This window comes from Balaenoptera musculus, chromosome 12 (genome assembly GCF_009873245.2).
Source record: "Balaenoptera musculus isolate JJ_BM4_2016_0621 chromosome 12, mBalMus1.pri.v3, whole genome shotgun sequence".
NCBI classification, from domain to species: domain Eukaryota; kingdom Metazoa; phylum Chordata; class Mammalia; order Artiodactyla; family Balaenopteridae; genus Balaenoptera; species Balaenoptera musculus.
The window spans coordinates 73,872,731-73,891,562 of NC_045796.1; the positions used below are offsets into that span (position 1 = coordinate 73,872,731).

At 39.1% G+C, this 18,832-nt stretch overlaps 1 protein-coding gene across 2 annotated transcripts in view; it reads left to right on the forward strand.

The window, feature by feature from the left end:
- The window catches only part of UBE3D (ubiquitin protein ligase E3D), a 145,653-nt gene that overhangs the window by 42,477 nt on the left and 84,344 nt on the right, over positions 1 to 18,832 (forward strand). The gene's annotated exons all lie outside the window — the stretch shown is intronic.

Genomic DNA, 18,832 nt, shown 5'->3' on the forward strand with positions numbered 1-18,832 from the left:
ATGCTTCTGGCAATCATACTGCTACCCATTGTGCTTTAAAAATGGGTTGAATCATTACAGGTTGTTCATGCTAATGTGCAGAAAGCATGCTTTTACTGAAAATAATTGGTTTTTTTTTTTTTTTTTTTTTTTTTTGTAATCTCAGCTTTCTGTACATATAGCTGCAGGACTAAATCAGGCTTCAACAGCTATGACTATTTACTGATAAACACTTTCCAGGCATTTGGGATACAGCTGTGAACAAAACGCAGCCCCTGCCTCCTGGGGTTGTCATCCTCATAGGGAGAAAGAAGGCAGGCCATAAACAAAACAGACAAAACATCAAAGACTGATATGGCTCTTCCTGTAAGTCAGGCGCTCATCTGAGGGCTTCTCGCTCCTTTAAGCCCAACAACAACCCTGTGGGGTAGGTACACTTATCACCCCATTTTAAAGACAAGGACACTGAGACACAGGTGTGAAATGTAAAGCAAGTTAGTAGGGTGTAGGAGGTTGGCATTTTGTACTGAAAAGTCAGAGAAGGTTCCTCAGATAAAATGATATTTAAGTGGAAAACTTGAAGGCAGTGAGGGAGTGAGCCATATCTGAGGAAGAGCATTCTTGGCAGAGGGAACAGAAAATGTTCTTATTTAAACAGATTGGAAGTTTATACTTGTCCTGTACTCTCTGATGGGTTTGATCAAATTTGTACTAAGAACAGAAAGATCCCAGTCTTCTTCTGGGAAGTAAATAAGAAATTTTAAAAAATTATTGCTTGTCTTTTCTTTTCTTTGAATTATGCAAGCAGTTCAAGTCATAAAATATTCAAACAGTAGAGACTTACATAAAGTAAACTGTGAAAGTTCTCCATCATGTCTCTCTCCAGAAGAAAAAAGTATGTTGTGAATTTTTCCACTTTTTTTCTATTTTGCATTTTAACATAATTTGCATGATGCATGTGTATTTTTTTACACTTAAAAAAACAAAAAACAAAACAACAACACACTGTGTCTTGGAGATTCTTTCCATGTCAGTGCTTGACATTTTATGAAATGGATATACTGTAAGTAATTTAACCATTTTTCTGTTGATGGATATTTGGGTTATTACTTTTTTGCTGCTATAATTAGTATTCCACTGTATGTTGTACATTTATTTTGCAATTATGTGTACTTTTTTATGAGGTATTTCTAAAAGTAGAATTACTAAGTCAAAGGGTGTAACATTTAAAATTTAATAGGTAATATCAAATTATTTTGCAAAAAGGCATTGCAAATTTATACTCCCACATAAAGTTTCTATAAATGCCCATTTCCCTACACCCTCACCCAAGCTGCTACGTAGGTTTTTGCCCATCTGATGCCAGTCTAAACGAAACAGATTCAGTTGACTCTCCTTGTGTTTTATTGAAGCATGATCAGAGAATATGGCTTATGTATTTGATGCTTTGGGGACTTTGTTGAGGGTTGTGTGTGTGTGGTGTGTACCTTTATGTATTTAGATTTATATAGTCAAATTTATTAAAACTTTTTATTCTTCTTATTTATTTGAAACGTGGATATTTTGAGAAGGGTATGTTAAATCTCACACTGTGATTATGGAAAAGTCATTTTCTTCTGGTTTTGATGCCTCTTTTCGCATTATATATTTTAAGCTATGTAATTAGGTACTTGAAAGGTTTGTGCCATAACGACTTGACTAATTGTGTATTTTATCAATAAGATTTTTCTCTCCTTTCATTTTATGTTATTTTTCTTTAATTCTAATTTATCTGATGTTATTATTGCTAAATTTACTTTCCTTTTTAAAAAATTATTGATCTTTTTCCAATTGTGTTTTTTCAGTTGTGTGTTATTTTATCTTAGGTATATATCTTATTAACATCAACCTTGTAAACAACATGTAGCTGGATATTTTAAAACTCCAATGTGACAGTCTGTTTATTTTAATAGTAAACTTAATTAATTTACATTTATTGTGATTATTGATGTAGTTGAACTTAGTCTGCTAACTTTTACATTGGTTGGCTTCTCTGTGTCATTTCTTTCCTGTAATGATTTGAAAGTAAAAAAAAAATCTATTTCAAAATGATTTTTAATGGTTAACCTTAAATTTTTAATACATATCCTTATACTTTTTTTTCAAAGCTGTCAATATCTAGATTTATCTAGTATCCATTGTCTTCACCAAAACAAGAAACGACTCTTAACAGGGTTTCACATTCACTCTCTTGCTCCCTCCCGAATGCACTCTCTCCCTTTGTGATCCTGATGATGGTGGTTGTCTCTTCTTAAAGAAGTATCAAGCCAAAGCTCTACCCCTTTTGCTTACTTCTTACTTATACTCGTGCATTATGACCATAAATGTTTTTATGTTTTTATTGTGTAAGTCTGTTTCCATAAAAACATACAGGATTGCTTGATGGTTTTAAAAATATTTACAAATAGTATTATATTGTATGTATATTTTTACAATTTTTTTAAACTCATGATCCTTTGTTCCAATTGTTTGATTTGATAAAGTCTAATAGCTCTTTTAAACTTGGACTGTAGTCAATCCTTGAATATCTGAAAATGTCTTGTACCTATTTTGTCTCTCTGAAAACCTTTAGAATTTTCTCTTTATCCTTGATTTCTAAGATTTCTTTCAGAGGTGTCTAAATGTAAGTGTTTATTCAAGATTTTCTCTAATGTCATAATCTGTCCTCAGTCTCTGTGAGAATCATAATTATACTTAAAGTCTTCTGTTTTTTCTATTAACTCTTGTTCCTTGGATATTAACTCTTCTCTTTTGGAAAAAAAGAAAAAAGAAAAAAAACCATTGTGTTTGGTACTGCCTTTCATGGTGTTGCTTTTCCCAAATGTTTGATGATTTTACTGGAATTCCTGCACTGGGCTGTAAACTCCAGGTGAGCCAGGACCTTGGTGGTCTTGCTCATTACTCCATCTAGATGAGTGCTTGTAGAAGTGCTCAAAACATGCAATTTATATTTACGTCTATGAAACATTTGTGAAGTGAATCACACATAGTTTTCTGCTTGTCCTTGTATTTGATAATTAATGTTCATCTATTGGTGACTGTTTGTTCTTGTTACCATAGCTTGCCTTTATGGACTGGTGAATGAGAACTCAAAGGAGATACTAGTCTGGATGTGCCCGTTTTTTGACAACTTTTGGGTGTCATGAAAAAGGAAGTGATTGTAGCTTTAGTTATGGTGGTGAACCTTGTATTCATTCTTGTGAAGCATCTTTGCACTGCCTTTCTTCAGGAGTGTTAACAAGGACACAGTGCACCTGTCCCATCATTTCATGTATTTTTAACAAATCCCTGTGACACTAGGATGTAATGGACTATAAATATATAGTCCATTGTATTCTGCTGTGTTTATTAGTGGACATTTTTTAACTCCATGTGTCTTGGGGATGAGTGGACATCCAGTAAATGAATTTATTACTTCAGTTTGCCTGTTCTATAAACCTACTTCTGTTGTGTTTTTCCTCCTCCTGCTGTTTGCCTCTGGGTCCTCCAAAGGTGGGGAGGAAATTTCGCAGGTTGAGTAAGCATCGTGTGAGTTATTTACTTTTGTCTTTTAAGGACATTAGTTTCTTTCTTTTGGGGCATGACAGAGCAAACCGTAGACTCCCTGGCATATTTTTGGCACACGGGGTGGTATATTAACTATTTTAGTCCAATCAGCTAGAATTTTTTTCCTAGTGGAAGTGTGGATTGCCAGATGGCAGTCTAAAAGAGGAAAATAGCAAATGTAACTATGGTTTTATTTCCTTGAGCACATACAAAAACGTGGCATGTAATATTCTTAGAATGTTCTTTCTAGCAATAGACACGTCTCAACATTTTGAAGTCTATTGTCTTTTATTTAATCCCCCTCACCCTACCCACCCCCAGCCAGAGTTATCTTACAACTCACATTCTTTAGTTTACACATCAAAGTTTAGATCCTAAATATTAACTTTTTAGCTTTGGACTCTTTTAAGTTCACTTCTGCAGTTTAATTCTGCTAATTCAGTAATTCACCTGTTGCCTCATAGTCTCTAGATTGGGGGTAACTTTGCCCCTCATGGGACATTTGGTAATGTCTGGAGATATTTTTGGTTGTCACAGCTTGAGGGACCACTGTCATCTAGTAGGAGGTGGAGCTGGGGATACTCTTAAACATCCTGCAATGCACTGGAGCCCTTACAACAAAGAATCATCCAGCCCCAAATGCCAGTAGTGCCAAAGTTGAGATACCCTGTTCTAGATTATCTCCTGAAATCAGGCTGTGTCTACCTTTTCCCTCTGGGGGTCACAACCCACACTTTTCTTGAAATGGTATTTAGGCCAGCAAATAAGGGAAATTTTACTGTGGCATGGGTTAAAATATCTATAATCCCACATGTTAACTTTGGTTAGAATAAAACAGGATAAGTGGTAAAATATAGTGTAACTATTGCTACACTCCTCTCTTTTATGGGGGGGCAAACGTGAAGAATAGATGTATTTTTGTTAAACAATGACAAAGAATTTCATAGATATCAAGTCCTTTGTTTTCATATTTTTAAGAGAAGAGATCTTAGGGGAATGCATTCATTAAGTGCAAATAAGTGGTTTTTTTTTTTATTTTAAGCTAAGCTGAAGTCTCTTTTGTATAAATTATATAAGTCCTAATATTGGTAGTGGTTCTTTCCACCTTTTTCAAAAGATACAATGTCTGATTTAGGAATATGGAAAATTTGAACTGATAAGAACTGCTCTATATTCTACTGTTAACAGCAGCATTTTCTTGCAAAAGGTATTGAGGGAAATGCTGATGATATGTTATATTCACCCCTAATTTTAGTAGAATTTAGCAATTAAATTTTATAAACTAAGTAGGTTTCTCTCTGTTGGCTAAATATTGGTTCTACAACAGAAGTATTGTTTTTGCCTTAAGATAGTCATCATTATTGCTTTTTCTAATGAAATAAAAACACATATCGTAAAATAGGTAGCTAGTGGGAAGCAACCGCATAGCACAGGGAGATCAGCTCTGTGCTTTGTGACCACCTAGAGGGGTGGGATAGGGAGGGTGGGAGGAAGGGAGATGCAAGAGGGAAGAGATATGGGAACATATGTATATGTATAACTGATTCACTTTGTTATAAAGCAGAAGCAAACACACCATTGTAAAGCAATTATACTCCAATAAAGATGTTAAAAAAAATCTTATAAAAAAATAAAATAAAAAATAGGTATTTTTTAAAATAAATAGGTATTTTTAAAAATAAATAAATAAATAAAAAATAAAATGAAATCTGTGGGCTATGTTAATGTATAGTCTACAGTATATAAGTTTAAGACTTTAAAAGGAGAACATAAATGCAATAGGGCTAATGAAAAAGAAAAACAAACATATAAACTGCACACGTATACATTTCCTATGCATAAAATAGTATTACTAGTTGTTTCTATTTGTGAAGTAGTATTTTTTAATCTCTTTTTCCTCTTTATTTCAGAAGGAAATTTGAAATTCTGCTTAATTTTTCTTTATTGTGGTAAAAATCACATAAAATTTAGCATCTTAATCATTTTTCAGTGTACAATTCAGAAATGTTAAGTGCAGTTGCCCTTTGAACAAAACCAACTGTGCAGTCAAAAATCCACTTGTAATTTATAATCAGCCCTCTGTGTTTGAGGTTCCTCTGTATCCATATTCACGGATTCAACCAACCACGGATCGCGTAGTACTGTAGTACTTACTATTGAAAAAAATCTGCATATAAGTAGACCCACGCAGTTCAAACTCATGTTGTTCAGGGGTCAACTTTATATTCACATTGTTGTGAAACAGATCTCCAGAACTTTTTCATCTTGCAAATCTGAAACTGTACCCGTTTTCCCCTTCCCCCAGCCTGTGGTAACCACCATTCTATTTTCTGTTTTTATGGGTTTGACTGCATTCATCTGCTAGGGCTGCCATAACAAAATGCCACAGACTGTATGGTTTAAACAACAGAAATGTATTTTCTTATAGTTCTGGAGGCTAGAAGTCCCAAGATCAAAGTGCCATCAGGATTGGTTTCTCTTCCTGGCTTGTAAATGGTTACCATCTTGCCGTGTCCTCACGTGACCTGTTCTCTTTGCGCATGCACAGAGAGAGAGAAAAATCTCTGTGTCTCTTCTTCTGATAAGGACTGATAAGGCCCCATTCTTATGACCTCATTTAACTTAAGGACTTCCTTAAAGGCCCTATCTCCAAATACAGTCACATTGGTGGTTAGAGCCCTAACTGTATTCATATTCAGCACAAGAATTTTGGGGGAGCCACAATTCAGTTCATCACATTGACTACATTAGATACTTCATGTAGGTGGAATCATATAGTATTTGTCATTTTGTAACTGACTTATTTCACTTAGCATAATGTCCTCAAGGTTCATCCATGTTGTAGCATGTAACAAGATTGCCTTCCTTTTTAAGGCTGAATACTATTCCATTGTATGTATATACCACTTTTTGTTTATCCATTCATTCCTCTATGGACGTTTGGGTTGCTTCCACCTCTTGGGTATTATGAGTAGTTCTCCTATGAACTTGGATGTGCAAATAGCTGAGACCCTGCTTTCAATTCTTTTGGATGTTTTGTTATTTTCTGTTTTTTTTTTTTTTATAGTAGCCATTCTAATGGATATGAGGTGGTATCTTACTGTGGTTTTGATTTGCATTTCTCTGATGATTAGTGATATTGAGCATCTTTTTGGCCACTTGTATATCTTCTTTGGAGAAATGTCTGTTCAAGTTCTTTGCCCATTTTTTAATGTAGTTATTTGATTTTTTTGTTGTTGAATTGTAGGAGTTCTTTATGTATTTTGATATTAACCCCTCATCAGACATATGATCTGCAAATACTTTTTCTTATTCCATAGGTTGCCTTTTTATTCCGCTGACTGTGTTTTTTGATGCACAAAAGCTTTAAGTTTGATACAGTTCCATCTGTCTATTTTCACTTTCGTTGCCTGTGGTTTTGGTGTCATAGCTAAGAAATCATTGCCAAACTCTGCTTAGTTTTTTTTGGTTTTTAAAAAAAATTTATTTATTTATTTATTTATTTTTGGCTGTGTTGGGTCTTCGTTTCTGTGCGAGGGCTTTCTCCAGTTGTGGCAAGCGGGGGCCACTCCTCATCACGGTGCATGGGCCTCTCACTATCGCGGCCTCTCTTGTTGTGGAGCACAGCCTCCAGACACGCAGGCTCAGTAGTTGTGGCTCACGGGCCTAGTTGCTCTGCAGCATGTGGGGTCTTCCCAGACCAGGGCTTGAACCCGTGTCCCCTGCATTAGCAGGCAGATTCTCAACCACTGCGCCACCAGGGAAGCCCTCTGCTTAGTTTTGAAGCTCTACACCTGATGCGCCAGAGACTATCATTGCCTGAAATACTTTGGAGATAAAAATAAGCGATTTTGAGATTTAGAGGAATTTGTCCTTTTGATTGATAAAAACATAAATCAAATGTTAATTTATGCTAATTTTATATCCAACAAAACATCCAAGACCTGTTATTTACTAATTGCATAACCTGCTGAAACACTTCATATGAGCTTATGTGGATAGTGTGTGAATACGATGCTAGAATAAATACATGAATGAACAAGTGAATGAATGAATTGATACGTGTCACCAGCCCCTCAAGAGTACTTTATTAAACCATCTCAAGTGAGCGTCTTCTGCGTCCCCACATAGGAGTCACATGGTGACATTGTCCATGCACTGCAATTAGGGACACTGACTTTGCAGAGTAGGAGAAACTTACACTTCAGAAATGAATGTACACATGTTATATTTTATAAGTGAGGAAACTGAGAAGCAGTAAAAGAAATGACTACAGTTAGTCAGTTTGTTAATTGGTGATAAAGCCACAATTAGAGCCACGTTGTTATGATTCCAAATCCAGTGCTTTGTCATTATATCCTGTAGTCCCTTTTAGGGGACCTGAAAATGTCACTATAAATGTTTACTCTTTCTCAAGAACTGTCACTGTGGTAGTTTAGAATGTGTCAGCATTTTGATTACACCTCAAAATATACTGCTTACTCTATTACACTCAGTGAATATTTATACATATTAATATGTAACTTTGGTAGCAGAAACTTCTGATTTATATTGTGTTCATATCTGATCTTACAGGTCAGAATTTAAGGATACAAATGTGATTTTTTTCAGAAGTCCCTCACCTTAGCTTCTTAGAACAGGAATCCATTGAAAGAAAGTTAATCTAAAAATACAGGAAAATAATCAGGTACCTCTAGGAAAATATAAATGCTTCTTTGGAAAAGACTTTTCACACTTTTTATCTGCTAATACCATATTATCACCAAGACTTTGAGGGGCCACTCTTCATGATGAAGCAAGTTGAGCACACACAGTTCTGAGTGGACTGTGTTAAGTACAGTGGCCTAAATTCAAGCCTATTTTATTGGGAATTCCTGTATTATCCACGAATTCATTTATAATCATTAAAGAAGATACAGGAAATAAGACCATGACTTATAATAAGAGTGAGTGTTTTTTCCTAGAGATTCCAATCAAGCACGTTTCCTATGAGAAGTAGTTCATCTCTTGGGATTGCTTTCTAGAGGGACAGTCCGGTTTCTTTCTTCTGAAAGAACGTGAGATAAGTATTGTCCTGACCTGTGGTGGTAAAGGGCAGGGGGGTGGGGTAACAAGGATTGGATAAAGGAAAGGAGGGGAATGTGTATGTGAAATTGTTTCTTCACTTTTCTATGCTTTCTGATCATGTGTTGGGTATCTTTATAAGTCAGGTCTGAAGTAGTTATCTTAAACTTTCATGTCTGAAGAGTTTGGGTTTTTCTTTTTCCTTTTATTACCTCCACACCATGTCTAGTGGTGTGTTTTGGGGTGTCTGTGAACTTAGTATGATTTTAGGCAGCCTCTCTGCTAATGGGTGGGGTTGGGTTCCTGTCTTGCTAGTTGTTTGGCATGGGGTGTCCAGCACTGGAGCTTGCCGGTCATTGAGTGGAGCTGGGTCTTAGCGTTGAGATGGTGATCTCTGGGAGAGCTTTCGCTGTTTAATATTATGTGAGGCCCGGAGGTCTCTGGTGGACCAGCATCCTGAACTCAGCTCTCCCACCTCAGAGGCTCAGGCCAGACACTCGGCCGGAGCACTAAGACCCTGTCAGCCACTTGGCTCAGAAGAAAAGGGAGAAAGAAAGAAAGAAAGAAAAATAAATAAATAAAATAAAGTTATTAAAATAAAAAATAATTATTAAAAATAAAAAAATTAAGAAGTAATTAAAAAAAGAAAAGAAAGAAGAGAGCAACCAGCAATCAGAAAACAAATCCACCAATGATAATAAGCAGTAAAAACTATACTAAAAAAACCCAAGAAACAAAAAACGAAAAAAAAACGGACAGACAGACCCCTACAACAAATGGTAAAAGGAAAGCTATACAGATAAAATCTCACACAGAAGCATACGCATACACACTCACAAAAAGAGAAAAAGGGAAAAAATATATATATCTTTGCTCCTGAAGTCCACCTCCTGAATTTGGGATGATTCGTTGTCTATTCAGGTATTCCACAGATGCAGCACATCAAGTTGATTGTGGAGATTTAATCCACTGCTCCTGAAGCTGCTGGGAGAGATTTCCCTTTCTCTTCTTTGTTCGCACAGCTCCCGGGGTTCAGCTTTGGATGTGACCCCGCCTCTGCGTGTAGGTCGCCTGAGGGCATCTGTTCCCGCCCAGACAGGAAGGGGTTAAAGGAGCAGCTGATTCGGGGGCTCTGGCTCACTCGGGCAGGGGGGAGGGAGGGGTACGGAGGAGGCGGGGCGAGCCTGCGGCGTCAGAGGCGTCGTGACGTTGCACCAGCCTGAGGCGCGCTGTGTGTTCTCCCGGGGAAGTTGTCCCCGGATCACGAGAGCCTGGCAGTGGCGAGCTGCACTGGCTCCCTGGAGGGGTGGTGTGGAGAGTGACGTGTGCTCGCACACAGGCTTCTTGGTGGCGGCAACAGCAGCCTTAGCGTCTCATGCCCGTCTCTGGTGTCCGCGCTGATAGCCGCGGCTCACGCCCGTCTCTGGAGCTCGTTTAGGTGGTGCTCTGAATCCCCTCTCCTCGTGCATCCCGAAACAATGGTCTCTTGCCTCTTCAGCAGGTCCAGACCTTTTCCCGCACTCCCTCCCGGCTAGCTGTGGTGCACTAGCCCCCTTCAGGCTGTGCTCACGCCACCAACCCCAGTCCTCTCCCTGGGATCCGAGCCTCAGCTCCCAGCCCCGCCCGCCCCGGCGGGTGAGCAGACAAGCCTCTCAGGCTGCTGAGTGCTGCTCGGCACTGATCCTCTGTGTGGGAATCTCTCCGCTTTGCCCTCCGCACCCCTGTGGCTGCGCCCTCCTCCGTGGCTCCGAAGCTTCCCCCCTCCGCCACCCGCAGTCTCCGCCCGCGAAGGGGCTCCTAGTGTGTGGACACCTTTCCTCCTTCACGGCTCCCTCCCACTGGTGCGGGTCTCATCCCTATTCTTTTGTGTCTGTTTTTCCTTTTTCTTTTTCCCCACCCAGGTACGTGGGGAGTTTCTTGCCTTTGGGGAGGTCTGAGGTCTTCTGCCAGCATTAAGTAGGTGTTCTGTAGGAGTCGTTCCACATGTAGATGTGTTCCTGATGTATTTGTGGGGAGGAAGGTGATCTCCACGTCTTACTCCTCCGCCATCTTGAAGGTCTCCTCCCCTGGTGAGCATCTTGATTGCCTGTAGATGTTGCCACTGCCTCCTGTCGGCTTTACGTAGACAGGGTGGGTTGGGGCGAAGCTAGAGCTAGGGATTCCTCCTCCATGGCTGTTTTAGGTAATTTTAGGTGTAAAGGGAAGAAGGCGTGTTCAGTGAAACTAGACTGGATTTCAAGACTCCATTGAATTTGGACATTAAACAGAAAAGTTTTCCACCTGAGGTGTTGAAGATGGTCATTCATTCATTCAACAAATGCTTATTAAATGCATATCACTATGCTAGGTACTGCGAGGGCAATATTGAGCTAAAAGAGATCTGATGCCTTGCAGAATAGACCTTATCAGAGTCTAGTGGAAAATGCAAAGTTGTAACCTGATCAGTGCTATGAAAAAGAGATAAATGGTGCTGTGAGAGCAAAATTATAGGGAGACCAGCCAGGTCCAGATTCCATGGAGAATTCCATGCAGAACTGTTGCTTGACTGCTCTCTGTGTGAAGAGTCTCTAGGCAATGGGGAAAAGCCAGTACAAAAGGACCTGTGATGGGAGAGCACGGTGAGTGCAGGGGATGGGAAGAAGGTGAAGGTGGCTGGAGAGAGTGAGAATGAGGGTGAGGTCGGGAGGAGCCAGACCAACCCAGCATCCTAACGGACACTGTATAGAGTTTTGTCTTTGTGTTTATCCTAAGATCAGTAAGAATTTTATCCAGAGACAAGGGTGAGGTGGGTTTTTTTTTTTCAATTTTTTATATATTTTTTCAATTCTTGGCCTTGCTGTGCGGCCTTCAGGATCTTAGTTCCCCGACCAGGGATTGAACCTGCACCCCCTGCAGTGGAGGCGCGGAGTCTTAACCACTGGACCTCTGGGGAAGGCCCCGAGGTGGTTTTAGTTTATGCTTCCAAAAAATTATTCTGGCAGCCATCTAGAGAACAGTTGGATATGGTAGATCAGATAGGAAGTTATTGCAGAAACTCAAGAGAAATGATTATAGTGAGTGATGGTAGGTAAGATAGAATTGAGAGTAAGTAATATTGCAGCACTTGGTGATTGATTGGATTTGGGGGATGAACCACTATTTACTGGGATAGATAACTTTAGAAGAAGATCAGGTTTGGGGAGAAGATTGTGAGGTTCAGTTTTACACATGTTGAGTCTGAGGTACATTTGAGCCACTCAAGAGGAAATAGCACATACAAAGTTAATACATAGACCTGGAGTTCGGATGAAAGGTTTGGGCTGGATTTGTAAATGTGTGAGTCATCTGCATATTGGTCATAATTGAAGCCAAGGGCATAACTGAAGTATCACTTGGGGGCTTTTTTTTTTTTTTTTTAAATCCAGATGGCTGCAGGAGCCCTCCGGGTGCTTGCACCTCTGTAGTTTAGGAAGAGAGGATGGAAGGAGTGAGCCATGAAGAACTACCACATTTCTGGGCCAGATAAAGGAGGATGAGCCTGGAAAGGAGACAGAGGAGTGGCTGGAGGGGAAGGAGGAAAGCTACAGAGTGCTGTTTCATAGACGCTTAGGGAAGAAAGTACTTTAAGAAGGAGGGAGTGGTCAGATGCTGCTGAGAGGTCAGGTAAGAGGTTGAATGTAGATGTGCATTGGATTTAGATTACAGAGGTCATTAGAGACCTTAACTGGGGTTGTTTTGTCAAGTGACAGGGCTGGGGACTGGATTGGAACATGTGAGAGGTGAAGTAACAAAGTCAACAAGTATGGGCAACCGTTTCAAGAAGTTTGACTTTGAAGGGTAGGAGGGATGGGAAGGGGGTGGGGAGCTGACTGAAGGTAGGCAGGTTCAGTCGGGCCCCCTCGAGCCTACTTAAAAGCCAACAGGGAGGAACCTGTTGAGAAGAAGCAATTGACGAGAGAGGAGAAAGAAGTGATGCCTGGTAAGCTAAGATTCTGACAAGATAGGGCTGTACCTCGGGCTCAGATGTAGCAGCCAGCCTTAGGAACACAGATGGTTCCCTTTCTGTGACGGGACAGAAGGAGATCAGAATTGAAGAGGATGGAACAGGTCTGCATGTTAGGTTTTGGAAAGATGAGAGACTCATCTTCCGATGGCCTCTGTTTTATCTGTAACATAGACGTGATGGGGAAGGGGCACGAGGGAAAGAGGTGGGGGTCACGGACAGTTGGAGGTTGGAAGAGAATAAAGGAGATGAAAAATGATCATTTGGAGAGCAGGTGAGAGATCACTAGGCATTGTTCATTGCCCATTTGAGGTTTGCCATCCTGAATTTATGGTGATACGAATCTTCCCCTCAGTGTGACTTTCTCCAGCTTATCATCTACTTGAGTGTAAACTCAGAAAGCAGAGTTGGGTTCATCAGGGTTAAAACTGTGTTGTCTCAATGCAAAGAGTGTTGTGTTCTTCTTGTATCATTAGGACGATGGACCACAGAATCTACGTGGCCTGTTTTAATGAAGATCAAGGGTTGGAAAGTGGCCATAGCTTCCAATCATTTACTGAGACTTAGTTGTGGTAGAGAAGAAATTGACTTTTAATTACATATTTAAAGCTTCTAAAGTGTTCTTTTGTTTTTTTTGTTTGTTTGTTTGTTTGTTTTTTTATTTTATTTTTTCTAAAGTGTTCTTTTAAAGCACACCAGATTGATGGGAAATGAGCTCTTTAAAATATGTTAAGGAAAGCTGTATACTTTAAAATGGAGCTTTGGCACTTATTTAAATGTATGCTCTGAGGAGTTAAATTTTCCATAGGATTTTTGTAATCCCACTTTGTAAGGAAATCTATTGACCTAACATGGGAGGACAAGTATAAAGGAAAAGATGCATAGTTTTTCAAGTCTGCGAGAGTTTTAGTTTGACATTTGTCATGTAAAGCGACTGCAATGGTCTTGGTTGGTTCTGCTTTTATTCTAGGCATCGGGAGTGAAAAATGAACCTTCGATTCTAAGGTCATCTGGAGTAGAGGGAAGAAGTCAGTTTCTTTCAATATCACTTGGAGGCCTTTTTTTTTTTTTTAATATGGCTGTAGGAGCCCTCTGGGCGCTTGCACCTCTGTTGAAAACCAAGATAAATTGAACATTCCATTGTTGGCCTCTCCACTGTTAAGGCTGGCTTCTTCTGTGACATCCACCTGACAGCAAGTACTTGTCTCAGGGACCCAGGCAGGGCTTCAGGCCAAGGGCCTCTAACAATGCTGCTGGTCTCCATGGGATGCCTTCGTGCCACCGCACCAGGTCAACTGCCAGAACCCTCCTCTAGCCATTTTCTCTCCTGTGTTAGAGGAAAATTGTCTTCCCACCTTATAAATCATTACTAATTCCCCAGGTAAATGATGAAGCTCTCGTCCTTGTGAAATAATTTCAGCATCGTAGGGTAAAGCTCACATCTCCTTGGCCACCATCTCCAATTCCAGCACCTCCCCCCGCATAAGTCACCACTGTAGCCAGGTTGCTGTGTATCTTGCCAGACTTTATCTAAACATAGACATATGTGTCTGTATGCCCCAGAAATATACGTAGAAATACTTTGTGTTCTCTTTTTCTTTTTCTTGTCATATAGTATCCTTCTGCAGTTTATTTTTTCTCTCGACATTATATGTTCTCAGTGCATGTGGATATATCTCATTTTTTCAACTGCAGTCTGATATTCCATCATGTAGGTATTTTATGATTTCTTAAGCCATTCTATTACAATTATTTAAAATCTTTCCCCGATACTAACAATTCTGCAGTGAAGACCGTGTTCATACATCTTTATGCACCTCTGCAAGGACTTCTTTCAAGTGAATAGAAAGAAGTGGAGTTGCTGCTCCTGGAATATATTTATTTTACATTTTTTAAAATAAACTTTTTTATTGGAGTAGTTTTAGATTTATATAAAAGTTGCAAAGATAGTACAGATGGTTCTTGTGTACATACCTTTCATCCATTTTCAGTTTCCCCTGATGTTATCTTACGTTTCCATGACACCTCTGTCAAAACTAAGAAACCAACATTGGTACATTGCTGTTAACTAAACTCTAGGCTTTATTTGGATTTCACTAGGTCTCCCAAACGTCCTCTTTCTATTCTAGGATCCAATCCATGATACCACGTTGCATTGATTCGGTGCATCTCCTTTGTCTCCTCTGGTCTATAGCAGTTCTGCATACTTTCCCTATTTTTCATGACCTTGACTGTTTTGAGGAGTACTGGTTAAGCATTTTGTAGAATGTCCCTTAGTTTGGGTTTGTCTGATTTTTTTCTCTTGATTAGATTGAGGTTATAGGTTTTGAAAAGAATACTATCACATCACATCATATCAGGGGGTGCATGGAATCCACAGCCATCAACTGGCAATGTTCAACTTGGTCACCTGGCTAAAGTAATGCTGGCCAGGCTTCCTCACTGTGAAGTGACTGTTTTTCCCTTTCCATATTCTTTTCTTTGGAATCGAGTCACCAAGTCCAGCCCACAGTCAAAGAGGAGGGGGGAAGATAAGCTCCACCTCCTAGAAGGGCTTAGTATCTACTTATATTATTTGAAATTTTTACTTAAGGAAGATTTGTTTCTTTTCCTCTTATTTTTATCCGATGTATTCATGTATTTTTATTTCATACCTTGGGTTATAAACCAACACTATGTTATTTATTTATTTATTTTTTAATATTCATAGCAGTTTTATTTTTAATAGCCCCAAACTGGAAATAACTCAAATGTCCATCAGCAGATGAATGGACAAACATTGTAATAGCCATGTAGTGGAATACCACTGAGCAATGAAAAAGGAATGAATTACCGATCTGTGCAACAACGTGAATGATTTTATTTTCTTTGTGAATTTTTTTTTTGGCTGTGTGTGCCATGTGGCGTGTGGGATCTTAGTTCCCCGGCCAAGGATCGAACCTGTGCCCCCTACAGTAGAAGCACAGAGTCTTTACCACTGGACTGCCAGGGAAGTCCCTGTGAGTCACGTGTTTTTAATTGAATTAAAGTTGATTTACAATATTCTGTTAGTTTCAGGTGTACAACATAGTGATTCAGTATTTTTATATACTCCATTTAAAGTTATAAAATTGGCCCTATTCCCTGTGCTATACAATATGTTATTTATTTTATTTATTTATTTGCTATTTATTCTGTTGCTCAAGTTGTTTCATCTTTGGACATTGGGAGCCCTTTTTGGCTGGCTTCCTGTGTCCTTTGACATGCCCTCATACTTTTAATTTTTGATCACCTTCCTACTTTCTGATACTACAAAATGCTCCAGAGTCATCTTATACTTTCCCTAGCCCAGCCCTGGAATCAGCCATAAAAGAAGCCCTGGTTCTTTTTGTTGGAGAACGGAAGTGATCCTTACTGCTAGCATTTTAATTTTTTTTTTTTTATTTATGAATAAAGTGCCACTAATTTTATTGTAATAGGATATAAATAGAAGAAATCCTGACATGGATAGTAGCTTTATGCATTCTCTCCATCCTGAGGACAGAAGGGACATAAAAAAAAAACAAAGAAGCATTACCAAATACAAGTTCTAGAATGACACAGGTGATCCTTATCCAAAGTAAAGCTAAAGACAAAATATTATAAGAAAGACAAAATACGATCAAAATTGGTGAAAGTCCCAAGGAAAATGCCAACACAGTTGGCCTCTGCATTGGGAAAAAATTAAAATTAAAATTAAAATTAAAAATTAAATATTAATACTTAGATAATGCCCAGTTTTTCTCCTAGGGGCTATTCTAATTGGCACTTTTACTTCTCATACCTGTTCTAGTACTTGATTACATTAGGTTTAATAATTTTGGCCAATCTGACAGAATTATATCTTTTTTTTTTTTTAAGTGCAAGCTTTTTTTTTTTAAATTTATTTATTTGTGGCTGTGTTGGGTCTTTGTTTCTGTGCGAGGGCTTTCTCTAGTTGCGGCAAGCGGGGGCCACTCTTCATCACGGTGCGCGGGCCTCTCATTATCGCGGCCTCTCTTGTTGCGGAGCACAGGCTCCAGATGCGCAAGCTCAGTAATTGTGGCTCACGGGCCCAGCTGCTCCACGGCATGTGGGATCTTCCCAGACCAGGGCTCGAACCTGTGTCCCCTGCATTGGCAGGCAGACTCTCAACCACTGCGCCACCAGGGAAGCCCCAGAATTATATCTTTTTTAAGTGAGTGTTTCCCTGATTGTGTGGTTGAACATCTTTGTTTATGTTTACTAGCCATTCGAGCTTCTTCCATGAATAGCCTGTTCATATTCCTTTGCCTACTTAAACTGGTGTCTGTGAGTCTGTGTGTTTGTGTGTGTGTCTTTGGTATTAGGAGTTCTTATAGATTGTGCCATATATATATATAAATTCTTTATCTGTTGAAAATATATTTTCCACCCTGTAACTTACTTCTAAACTTGGTTTATTATGCCTTGTGATACATAGAAGTTTACATTTTGATCCTATCAAAATTAAAATTAGAATTGGAAGTCTTTCGCTTCTGTATCACACTTAAGGAGATCTTCTTTCTAACATGGCCATTCATGCTTTTACTCCGATCATCTACTGAAACTGCTGATCCAAAGATCTCAGGTGGTCACCTGCTAAGCAAAATCATTTGCTTTTTCTCAATTTTTAGCACCCAGCATTATTCACCATTTCTTCTTGGAAGTGTGTGCCTTGGCGTTCTCCTGGTTTTGTTCTGACCTCTTTGACCTCTTCCCTTTCCTCTTTCTTTTGACCTCTTCTCATCCTCTCCTGCCACATCTGCTTTGTCTTATACCCTGCTAACTGTGTTCTCCCCGACTCCTTCTTCCCCTTTGCGAAGCTCATCCGCTCTCGTGGTAGAAACTCTAATTTCTGTTGAGTAAAACCTTTCAAGTCTTCGTTCCCAGTCCTCCCTTTCACTTATATTCTGTGCTTATGTCTCCATCTTGTCTAGGTTGTCTCTGCCGTAGATCTCATTGATCCCATATCCCAAATTCAGTATGGCCAAGGTAGAAGAAACTCATTAACATTCCTGGTGAACATACGCTCCTCTTGTTTGTGTCTCTGTCAATGGCATTACGATCCTGCTCGTCAGCCAGGCTCAAATCCTAAAGCTGGCCTTCGACTGTTTCCTGCTCCCCGCACACCCAACCAGTTGTGAAGTCATGTCCATTCTGCCTTTAACATCTCCTTCATATCTATTCTTTCTTTTCTCTTTATAATTACTGTTAACCTACTTCAAGACTTTGTCACTCTTCATGTGAAGTTTATAAGTGTTTCTTCAACCTATTTGAACTCTCTAGTCCAGCCTGTATTCTGCAGCCAGCCCGGTCATCCAATCATATCCCTCCCCCGCTTTCTTTTATGTACCCAAAGCCTTTATCTCCTCGGATTAGTATATGGGGTCTTCCACAGCCTGCTCCAGTTTCACCACCCCAGCCCTGCCTTCTCCTCTGCCTGTCACATGTTCTGTCATGTCCAATCAGAATGGAGTTCTGCAACTTCTCAAATATTTACTCACCTGTGCAGGTCATATATAGTTAAGTGTGTTTGTTAAGAGTATATAATTACCCACAGGACTCTAAGCTTTCCGTTTCAACCAATATACGTGTGATTTTTGTAATATTTCCATCAGAAAGGGATTGATACGGAAAATGATGTCTTTGTAAGTAGTCCTGCATGGGTAAGGTCTTCAGTAAGAAACCTATAAAAATTTTTTCTTCTGTTATCCATGGCTCATAAACTCTTCTTTACATCTTAGGGAATTACATAAAAATAAATATATAGAAGCTTATTCTAGGTCCTGTGGATTCTTGGATTTTTAAGAAAGTCCTTAACATCTCTTATTTCCATCATTTTTCTCCTTTTAGCAACATAAAATAATAATACCTTTACCAGTGAAGTGGCTTAACCTTACTAATTTTATCACAAAGTTTGTCTCTAAATCAATAAGGCCAAAACGGAGAGATTGGGAGGCATAACTGACATTTTATATGCTAGGTTGTTCCAGTTAATGCTGAAAAGTTTTTCAGGCATAGTTGAGTTTTCTGAATAGAATTGTCTCTAAGTTCAAATAAGATTTATATGGACACTGTGGACGACCATTCCCAGTTTTCCTTGGGGTTAATATTTTTGTGTTTTCTGTGCATTATGTACTCTTTTTTTTTGTAAGCTTGATATAAATCCCCTCCTCTTTAAAGTGTTTAAGGATAAATATTATG